Here is an 11951-nt window from a genome sequence, read left to right as displayed (position 1 = left end):
TTTGCCAGAAATATTTCTACAGGGGAAGAAGAAAAAAAAAAAAAGTATCAATTGCAAAAATAGTGTCACCTGGTGGTCAGGACATACCTCTTTTTTTTTTTTTTTTTTTTTTTTTTAAATATATAGAATCAAAACAAAAAATTCCATTCCTGGAAAGTAGCATTTCATTCCAATCAAAGTAGCAAGAACATTTTTTCAAATATTTTCCTCTATGGATTTACCTCATCAGATAGTGCTGTTTTATTGCCCACTTCCATAATTTATAAGCATTTGGGAGAATCCAGACTGTATTTGGTTTTGGAACTTTGGATCTCTGTAGTACTAAAAGCATGAAGCAATGTTCTTTCATAAGTATTGATCAAAAGTGATGACCAATAACCAAAGATTATTTTTTTTTCCATATGTATGTTTCTGAGATGAACATGGATGCCATTTTGCTACATCATTTTGTATGTTTGAATAGAACCTTATTTTGGAAGCCACTTCACTGAAATTAACAACAAAACTAAATACAGCAGACAGATGAAAATGCTGTACAACTCCAGCATACGACAAATTGAAGAAGAAAGTGGAGTGCAATTAAAGCTGCAAAACATATTTTGCATGATTTCAGTGACCTGAAATACAATTATTGGAAGAAGGTCACATGATTTTAATTTGCATAACAAATTTGTTGTGTTTGTCAACACCTACTGCAGCATGAGTTTGCCAGTTAGTTCAAGTATAAAGTTGATACTTACGAGAACAAATTTCCTTGTACTTTTTATCATTTCATCAGAACAGAAAATACATTTTCTGAAAAAAAAAAAATAATAATAAGATCTTAAAAAGATCTTAAGAAATATGATTCATTTTTAAATGAAGAGTTATATTCAAATGTAATACACTCAGGAATATACTGCACCTATTATTAGCACTTGCTAATGTCATGAGTCTTGCTATTGAAATAACCTTTCAGTCATGAATTATTGATCATAGCACAAAATTTCCATTTTAGAAGTCTTTGTCTTGGTTTTCAGAGTTTGTAGGAAAAAAAATGCTAGGAGGTGGAAGAGTATTTTGTGCGGATAACTTCTGGAATGTTTCTTAACAGAGTTCAAATTCTGGATAAAACAACAGTATACACAGTCTTTCTTGCTTAGCTGTGTGGTAAGTGTTAATAAACTTTGTAAAATTAAAAGAAATACAAATTAAATCTGAACAGGATGTATTGCATCAAATATGTACTGCACTGTTCTGAGACACTGAGTTCAAGCAAAGTTCAGTGGCTTACTGCTTCAGTGAAGAAAAACATGGGCATGGAATCAAGCTTGTGTTAGCTGAAACCTATCAGAAATATCTTCTGGCTTCTAAATTATTGTGATTTAATATGTGTACCTTACTAAAACCATGGACAGTGGGTATGAGTTCTACATCTTGCTGAGTGCATTCAACTCCTCCACAGTAATTTAAGACACTTACAGATAATTCTAAGAAAACTTTACAAGCAAGTACTAGAATGTCTCCAAGAAAGATGACAAAAAAATATTTTGTGAATAATATAAATAGTAGCTTTAGGTTCATATAATTAAAATCTACATTGCGTTCTAATATCAACTGACTGTGTCTATATACTAAGTGTATTTTAGGAAATGTTCAGAGAAAACTTGCAAACTTGCAGTACTTCAGAGTAACCTGCCTCTAAGCTTTTTTTTTTTTTTTTTTGATCCATTTATTTGGAGATTGCCATCTTCATCATACAGCCACAGAGCATAAGTAGTATTTAACTAATAAATTAGTTTTCTAAACTTGCTTTACCTCTCTTTGGAGAATTTGTCTTCAATGTCTTTAGTTTCTAGCAGTGCAAAGACCTATTCTTGGCCTCAGAAAGACCTGAGAACCACCTTCAAGTCTTTGATTAAAAGATATGGTTGCAACTATTTCAGTGATGGGCTACCATATATTTGGTACTTACAGTTCTAATTAATTACTCTCTCCCGTTGTGTCCTAGAAAACAAAATATACATTCAGCACATGTTGAAAGTACTACAAAGCTTTTTCTAATTTTCACTTCTGTAACATACTCTGCTTTATTTCATCACCAGTTATGACTGATGCATCCAAATTCCCTGCTGTAGCTTCAGGGAGAGGAATCAAAACCTTATCTGGATGGTGTCGAATTGCCCTTCACTAGAGCAGGCAATCATCTTCTGTGCTAATTAAAGAACATTCTTCTCATCCTGGGCTGCCAGAGGGATTTTGTTTAGAGGAAAAAAAGGAAAAAAAAAAAAGTTATTTATTGTAGTCTCTTCATCCTCCCTTCTGGCTGCCAATTCCTCTTCTCAGACATGCTCAGCAGTCCCTGGTTCACTTTCTTTTCATTCTTTCGTAAATATGAATATGCTGATGATGGTTTTAAGTGAAGCCTATGAGATGAAGGTTAGTCACAGTTTCTATCTCTACATAATGTGTTAGAATGCATACTCACAAGAAAAAGGCAGGCAGATAAGAAGTAGTAAATGAAAGAAACTGAATGGAGTCTGTTGGTGAAAAAAAAATAATAATACTAATAATAAATCAGTAAGTAACAGAGAACAACATTTGACAGAGGAGAGAGATCAGGAGTTTCAGGGAACCTGAAAAGAAAAAGAGATTGTGGTTTGATACAAGAAGGTAAGGGGGAGAACTCTAGTGAACTTTTCTCATGATTCCTGGCAAAACCTCAAATGACAAGTATATTCCAGATAGTATAAAAAAGCTTCAAACTTATACCCAATGAAGACAGTTATATAGCCATGCAAAGTGACTCAACGCTTTTTTTAAACCTGTCTATTGTATGCATGTTTATGTGAACATATGCATGTATTTAACACTTGAAACCTACTGTTACTCTTTTTAATACAGTTTTTCTTTGAAGATGACACTTTGACTTTTTAGTCATTTATATGTGTAATGTTACGGTACATGTGTTCTGATGACATAAGCTCAGATTGGATTCTGTCCAAAACAATTAAATTCAGAAAGGAATTTTGACCAAAAAAAAAAAAAAGGTGAGAGAAAAGTGTTAACTTTTTTACATGAAATTATTTAAATTATATATATATATTTAGTTTTGTTTTTGTCTCAGGATCATCTCAATTCTCATAAAGAACAGAAAAAAAATGTGAAAATAGATCAAATTACATCAAAAGATTTTTATTTTCTATTTTTTTTTAATTTTGAAGAACATAATGAAGATCAAGATGTGCTGTGAGCAGAGGAATAAATTAAATCTTTTCTAAGAATTTGTGTTTTGTTTTGTTTTGTTTTAATATAATTCTCTATTGCAATAACTTAAACAGTCTACTTGACATTTTCATTGCCTTCACCCATTCTAACTTCTGATTCCCTCCATTTGAAATCCTCCCATTTCCACAAGGCCATTAATTCTCCCAACAGCACTCTAACTTACCTTCTGCATCCTCAAATCATCATCTGGGAAAGAAGCAGATCATTCTGGTGTTGCTTTCGATAATACAGTATTCTAAGCAGATCTTCTGAACTCAGACTACTTTTTTTTTTTTTCTCAAATAAAAGTGTTCATCTTCTTTACCCATCTAACAGATTCCAATTATACTGAAAAGCAACATAATATCCATAGGACTGGAACCATTCCCGTGTATGTTTGGTAAGGACTGAATTAAAGTTTCAAAAATTATTAGAGTGGGACTGATATATGGAAAAACAGGCTTGGGAATGAGCAGAAAACATTTATTTAAGAAATCAACTTCAGATGATCTCTTTGCCACAAATAGAATATTACACTACAAAATAGGAATACATATATTCTTAATGAAAAATTGTTTCCCCAAAGTGTATTCCTCAGTGTATTCCTGAGAGAAGAAAATAAAAATGCATCAAAACTGCATTTGGAACAAAAATGTTTGTTTCAAGAGGAGATAGATGCTTGAACATTGTTTGGTACAAAACTTGTCAATGTAAGAAAAAATATATAAGGTATAAATGAATATTTATGAATACATCTATGAGGAAAAAAAAAAGGGGGGGGGGGGGGGGAATGATGTTTCCAAAAGCACTTACATGGCTCTCATTTTTATTCACATTCTCTTTCCTCTTTAGAGAGAATTACTGAATATATCAGTACATATATATATATATATTTATATATGTATAGTGGGGGCCTTCAATTTAAACTGGCTTGTTCTCCATTTTCTTTTGCAGGCTGGGTCAATATATTTATTCTTGAGAACTGTGTTCTACTGTTGAGGACAAGTTATTCTTTTTGTGGTAAGACCATCTGGTCATCCATCATTATGTCAACCCTTGGCTTTACTCAGCTGGTGACTATTTTCTTGCCTTGTTCAGTAGAGTGAGTTGACCCATTCTAATATGGTTTCAAGGGAATCCATCAGCTGTTTTCTCTGTTGTATTATTAATGGGATTTATAAGAGCTTTTAGTTTTGTTTTGATTTTCTTATTTTTTTTTATTTTTTACTGAAGAGCTGAGTCTTCATCTACTGAATAGTTAGACATTGATTAGTTTTGCTGGATACGAGTTCTGCCTACTTTTGTGTGCTTTGCCATATCTTTTATTATCCATTCATAATTTTTATTGTCACATTGACTTAACAAAATGGGCTCATAATGAAAGCTTGTGCTTATTGAGAAAGGTTTTTGATTATTTTCATTTACTGAGATCAGTGAGTTTTACACATGACTTCAAATAGAATAGAACATCTCTGTGTGCTATTTACTATTTTTACTTGCTTTGAGTTAAAACAAAGAGATTTACAGAAGTAATAAGCTTGTTACAATTACAGAATTGTCTCATTTCATGGTACTGCTATGAGGAAATGTTATAAAAATGTTTTCAGGAAATTCTACCTTTTCAAGATTGTTATTGGAATAAAAATAGCTTCTATCTGAATGTACTCCATGCTGATTCAATATTTAATACATCTATGTTGTCAGCTTTCTTTATCTTTCTGTCTACTCCCAGTTCATAGGAATGAAAAAGATTGAGGCCTTGTAATTATAGCTGACCAGAAAGCCAACATTTTCTGTCAGGAGGGATGAAAATTCCCTTTTGTTTTGATTCATATGGTATTTCCTACCTTGGAGTTTGGCTTCAAGCTTTGAACCTTAAACAAACAAAAGCAGTAAGTGAAATTCCATGCAAATCGTCAAGTTTGCCTCTGTGAAAATAAAGAATATTAAGCTTGCAGTTTTTCTTTGGAGGAGAGAAGTTATATTATTATTATGGCATAAACTGGTCATATTAACTACACTGTTGATGCTGAAATGGAAATTTCTACCTAACTTGATCTCAAGCAAGGAAAGTAGATACAAGGGCTGGAAATTAAGTTTAGACAAAATCTTGTGTCTGAATTTCACTAGGGCTTTACATAATGCCTCAAACCACATGACTAAGTTTAAATACCCCAAACTTAGAAGGCATGTAATTTCATCCCAGTCCAACCTTCTGCAATTCTGACATATTTTAAAACCAGATTAGCAGGTATTAATGAAAACGGATACTGAAATTTAGCATATATTGCATGTTTTGGCATTTCATCTCAAAACACTTTCACAAAGTTTTACTGGAAGTAAAATTTAAATTTAGCACTGAAAAAGATGGAAGGATGGAAAAGAGTTTTCTGTCACTGATAATAGAAGAAAACATATGCAATTGTGCAATTATGTTGCACGTGTATGATTCTCAGTCCATACCAAACTTCTTTTTATTAAGAAAATACACACCTCTACTAGTTATGACTTATCACTGTCATTTTACAGTTGAATCTTTGGTTGTATGTGTCTACTGATATAATTGACAATTATTCCATCCAAAGGCTGCTGCAAAGACAATTATCTTTGCTTCCTGTTTTAACTGTGTCACACCTTGTCTCTTGGCTGCTATTTTGCTATCACACCAACACAGTCTATTTTTCTTTGCTTTTCAAAACCCTTAATGATAAACTCTCAGCCTGTGTAACATCTCCTACTCAGTATTAGGTCATTTGCTTCTGTGAGATTCCAGCATCATTTTCCAGTAATGATTTTCAACCTATATATTTGGACTTTTACTCATGATGTTCCTTTATAGATGAGAGGATCTTTTAAAAAGTCATCCAGCCACCTCATTATGTATCTCATGGCTTTAATGATATGGATATTTGGATAGAAAAAGGGCTAATTCATCCAGTTGGTTTGTGAATCTTGCCTTTGGTTGGCCTTGTCTGTCTTTACAAGACTTTAAAATCATAATGTCTCAAAAATGTCAATACACTTTGTTGAGGAAATGTCAAAATGAACTGTTGCGACATTTCTGTTAGACATAAAAATTATGATTCTACCAAAAGTAATTTCAAATTCAATCCAAACTTATCACTAGCCTTGCTGAAACTTCAGATTTGACAGGGGTAGGTTGCTCTCTTCCATGACTCTCAGGTCTTTAACAACTTTTGTAATATTTCTCTCAGAAATCAGTATGAAACTTCTAGTTATGTGAAAACTTTTATTATTTACTTACTGTTATCGTCTTACTGTTACTTAGTGAAGTTTTTAATTTTAGTTCTGGATATCTGGACATAAAGACATCTATTAAATGCCTCAAGAATTCACGACATCTATTAAATGCCTCAAGAATTCACAATCTGTGGAATGTATGAGTCTTGTTCAGAGGTACTAATCAATAAAGAGATTATATTGTTTTGTTTTCTGAAATAATTTTGTAAGTGCATGGATGAGGTTTTCAAAAAACATCTGTTTCCAGTTTTATCGTCTTTCATTAGAATCAGACTAGTAAGTACGTACATGAATAGGTATGTCTTTACAAATTATCAATATGCCTTATGGAACTATACATAATACATAAGAACAAACACACTGAATTGCATAGAGCCCTTACTATTAAAAAATTGTCTTTGAATGATGTTGTTAAAATTTTTGTGATGTTTCATTCCCACTGGATTCAGTCACCACTTTGATGGGTATTCTGCGTTATGATATCTTAGGGAAGCTTTGGGTCAGTTCTGCAGCTGTTCCTCTGATGATATGTAACACTCAATTCTGTTTCAGTGAAGGACTGTAATGAATACCAAAGTATCAATCACTTGTACATCCTGTATAATAATCCACCACATCTACATTGTCATATATCATGAATTAAGATTACGTAAGGATAATCACCTCAGAACCTGGATGCCTTGATAAGGAGAGAAATGAAGTTAAGTGATAGTGCTAGCTTTTATTTGAATCACAAATAGAATTAAGGTGTTAAGGATGGAGGAGGAAGCCAATTAAAATTCCTTTCATTGATTTTAGGATCTTTGAAAAGCAAATAACTCAAATGTAGAATCTTCAGTAGGATGAATGATGAACAATGACATGAAATAGTTGTGTTGCTATTCTATGTTGCCATTATCTTCATTGTTCATAGGTTTCATTAACTGAGTCTGTGACAGAAATGGTAAAAATACAGGACGGGTCTGCAGTTCAATGATGGAACCAATAAAATGCCACAGTTTAGACTTCAAAAGTCAAGAAAGAATGACAGCAGAATGTAGGCTATGAGAACTTTGTAACTGGACATGTGAATGGCCCAGCCACTTAGATATGGATATCAGATAGAAATAACCAGAGTAACCCAACAATATGAACTGAAAAAGTGGTAGTTTTTCATTATTTTTGAACAAGCATTTGGTTTTATTTAAACTGTGTTGCTTTTTTTTTTTTTGTGGTTTGTTAAAAAAATCATTTTGTAATTTTGACATGTTAAACATTATTAGAATTTATGATTCTGTTAAGCGAAATAAAGAAGCAAAGAATGTTATTCAAATAAAATAACATAAAACAATGAAATATATATATATATATTTTTAGAGGGGAAACGTAACCCCTATTTTTAAAAAGAGAAAAAAGAAGACCCAGCAAACTACAGGGCAGTCAGTCTCATCTCTGTGCCTGGCAAAATCATGGAGCAGATCCTTCTGGAAATTATGCTAAAGCAAATGGAAAATAAGGAAGTGACTGGTGACAGCCAACATGGTTTCAGTAAGGGCAAATCATTCCTGACAAATCTGGTGATTCTATGATAAGGTTACAGTGTTGGTGGATAAGGGAAGAGCAACTGACATCATCTACCTGGACTTGTGCAAAGCATTTGACACTGTTCCCCATGATATCCTTGTCTCTGGACTGGAGAAATGTGGATTTGACAGATGGACCACTTGGCATTGAGGAATTGACTAGGTGGTCACACTCAAAGACTTGCAGTCAGTGGCTCAATGTCCCAATGGAAATCTGTAACGAGTGGTGTTCCTCAGGGGTCAGTATTGGGACTGGCACTGTTTAACGTCTTTGTTGATGACACAGATAGTCAGATTGAGTGCACCCTCAGCAAGGTTGCCAAGCTGTGTGGTGGGGCCGACATGCTGGAGGGAAGGGATGGCAGCCAGAGGGCCCTTGACAGGCTTGAGAAGCGAACCTGTGGAAAACCTCACAAAGTTCAACACAGCCAAGTGCAAGGTCCTTCATCTGGGTCAGGACAGTCCCAAGTACAAATACAGGCTGGGCAGAAAATGGATTGAGAGCAGCCCTGAGGAAGAGGGTTTGGAGGTGGTGGTTGATGAGAAGCTCAACATGAGCAGGTAATATGTGCTTGCAGCTCAGAAAGCCAACTGTATCCTGGGCTGTATCAAAAGAAGCATGGCCACCATGTCAAGGGAGGTGACTCTTCATATTTACTCTGTTCTTGTGAGACCCCCAGCTGTGTTCAGCTCTGGAGCCCCAGCACAAGAAGGACATGGATGTATTAGAACGGTCCCAAAAAGAATGCTCCCTTCCAATCCAAACCATTCTATGATTGTAAGTTAATAAAATAAAATCACCTTCCTTCCAAAAGGTTTGCAGTAGACTGAAGAGACTGCAGGTCTGTTTTTGGCTGATTACCACAAAATAATATATGTCTTTTGCCTGGCACAAGAAGTTTGGTGGTGTTTTTGTCTGTTTGGTCTGTTGATTTTTGTCACCAACGTTTTCGATTTTATGTCAACGTTCATCTAATTCGCCATTTTATTTTTAAGAGTATCTGGGAACAGCAAAGAAACTGAACATGATGTTAAATATGTAGACATATTTATGTGTGTACATAATTCATATTTCCAATGTCATACAAAGAAAACTCATTTTTAGAAAACAGGGCTGTATTATGATTTTTGTATGATTTTTCCTTTTTCTGTTGCATGCTAAACAGATTATCTAATTTTTGCCATGAAGTTTCCTCCTTATTTTACCACCATGGTAAGTGGACCTCAGAACTGAGTTTGCAGAGACATCGGTAGATAGGATGTCCTCATTTTCTTCCTATATAAAGTGGGATCATACTGTCATATGTTCTTTCTTTATTAGCTGTTCAGCTTCTGGATTTCATGCAACCACCTGAGCTACTCAGAGAACTTTAATTTCCAAAACCTGGGCAGCCTGCCTACCTTTTCACACACTTAATAAAACCAGACAGAAGGAATTACATACTTAAAAGGGAAAAGGAAAAAAAAATGCTTATAGAAAAAGTAACAGAAGGTTGTTATTCTAAAGAGGGTTCACATTTGTTTCCAATATGAACTTTGAATATAGCATGGAAAATTGAAATATTATTTTTCTTTGAGAGCTGTACCAACACAAAAATGAATGGAAAGTGTGATTCAGGATTGCAGAGAATACCTGGCATACAACGTCAATATGAGTAATTTCTAAGCAATTACTTCTTTCTACCTGGTTTCATTTTCTTGGGGTAAAATAATTGTCTCAGCATTGTTTGGTTCCTTTTTTTTTTTTTTTTTTAATCATATATATACTTTTTTCATCCCAGAGTAATATGTAATGCCACTTCTATTTTATAAGCTGCGTGGCTTTGAGTGTTATCCAAAGGTCTGGAATAATCAGTAAGGACAAGGAAATAAGTGGGGAATATGACTTCTTCACTTCAGGAAGAAACAGAACTCTGTGAAATGAGTCTTCTAAAGAATTTAGAAATGGTTTATCTCTATTTTTTTATTTCCACTCGGATTTGCCTGATTAAGACACAATAACATGCAGATTTAACTATACACCAGATGCCAAGCAGCAGCCAAACCCATCCCTGTGAAAAATTATGATATGACAACTTTCACTCGTTTGTTACTTAACACGCAATGACATTTGCTTTCTCTTGCATTTCTCACCTTTTGGGGATACTGCCAATCAAATCCCTTGCCCATTAACTTGATGATAAATCACTGGAATTTTCCAACAGTTTCCCCCTCAATTCTCCACAACTTGGTATTTGTCTGTCTAGGGTTCCTTGGAAATAATTTAATTGTTTTGAATGTCTCTGATGAGTGATAAGAGCAATGTCTAAGCCTCAAATTATAGAATTCAGGTAGGGATTTTTTAGCAAGCAATGTGTCTGGACAGCAACCTAGAGCTTTTATGTCCAAGGAAGCCAACTCCAAATATGGAACAATTAGAAACGTAAATTGTTTTAACGTTTTTCACAGGTTATAAATGAGCTTTTGTATCTTGTTTCCTTTTGTTCTCAACTCACCACTGTATACAATGGTATTTTTTATTATAATTATTTTATGACATTCATAAGGGCATTTCAATGTGACTGCTGCTATTTAAATTCAAATTCAAACATTTTCCTAGCAAAATAGGACTGGACTTCTTTGCATGTTCTAGATATTGAGCCATGAGAAGATACATCCAATTCTACTAAAGAGAAAATACAAGTCTTCAGCACAAAGGAAATGACTCCTGTTGTTACTAGAAGCTCCTTTGTTCTTCAGTCTTTGTTCAGAGGACTCTTTCAGTGGACTGTTATATATGGGTTTATGGTAATAGAATAAGTTGGATTATTATGATACACCTGTATACCAACTTGTCATGAAATATCAATGATGAAGCATCAAACGACTTGTCAGCGAACTTTGATGAACTGATGATCATTTCAGAGCTCTTAACAATCTGCAAAACTGTTTGTCTCAAAGGGCAAAAGGCTGCTCCTCCACATTAATTTGACTACCTATGGAATCTAAAACCATAAGTAAAGAATAGTTTAAAGTTAAATAATATATATATAATATATATATATAATATATATATATATAATATATATATATAATATATATATATTATATATATTATTATATATATAATATATAATATATATAATATATATATAATATATAATATATATAATATATATAATATATATATAATATAATATATTAATATATAATATAATATAATATATAATTATAATTATATATATCGTATATTATATATATAATATGTATAATATATATTATATATTATATATTATATATTATATATTATATATTATATATTATATATTATATATTATATATTATATATTATATATTATATATATATTATATATTATATATAATTATATAATATATAATATATAATTAATATATAATATTAATATATAGTATAATATAATAATTTATAATTATATAATATAATATATTATTATATATAATATATATAATATATATATAATATATATAACTATAATAATAGTTAAAAATACCTTAAAGAATAATGATACAGCTGGAAAAAGTTCACAGTCTTTATGGTGAAGAGTTCACATGCATGTAAATCATGATGTAAACAATCAAGACTGTGAAAATGAGATCTGTTTTTCATAAATAATTTTCAATGTGTGCTTAATTTATGCTGTTCCTAGTGAAACCTATTCACTCTAATATTCATGGGAAATTAATAAAAAAGGGACATAATCACAGAAAAAAAATAATTTATTTTTAAACATAGAGTGTGGATTTTGCTTTTCTTGATGACTAGTAACTGAGCCCACCCTTAAGTTTTCCATGTGAGTAAAGCTGGAAAAATTTACATTTGAAACAGTGGTGGTCAATGAGAAATAGGACCTACTCCTGTGTCAT

General features: G+C 32.6%; 1 long non-coding RNA gene across 1 annotated transcript; it reads left to right on the top strand.

Moving 5' to 3' along the window:
- The first annotated feature begins 860 nt into the window (after nt 1-860).
- LOC310900565 lies at nt 861-10673 on the top strand. Its single transcript, XR_014585221.1, has 3 exons — nt 861-2418; nt 3583-3646; nt 4201-10673. It is a non-coding gene; the product is annotated as an uncharacterized lncRNA (long non-coding RNA).
- The last annotated feature ends 1278 nt before the right edge of the window (nt 10674-11951 follow it).

Source organism: Anser anser (genome assembly GCF_964211835.1).
Source record: "Anser anser genome assembly, chromosome: 5".
NCBI classification, from domain to species: Eukaryota; Metazoa; Chordata; class Aves; order Anseriformes; family Anatidae; genus Anser; species Anser anser.
This window is presented reverse-complemented; position numbering and strand designations above follow the sequence as displayed.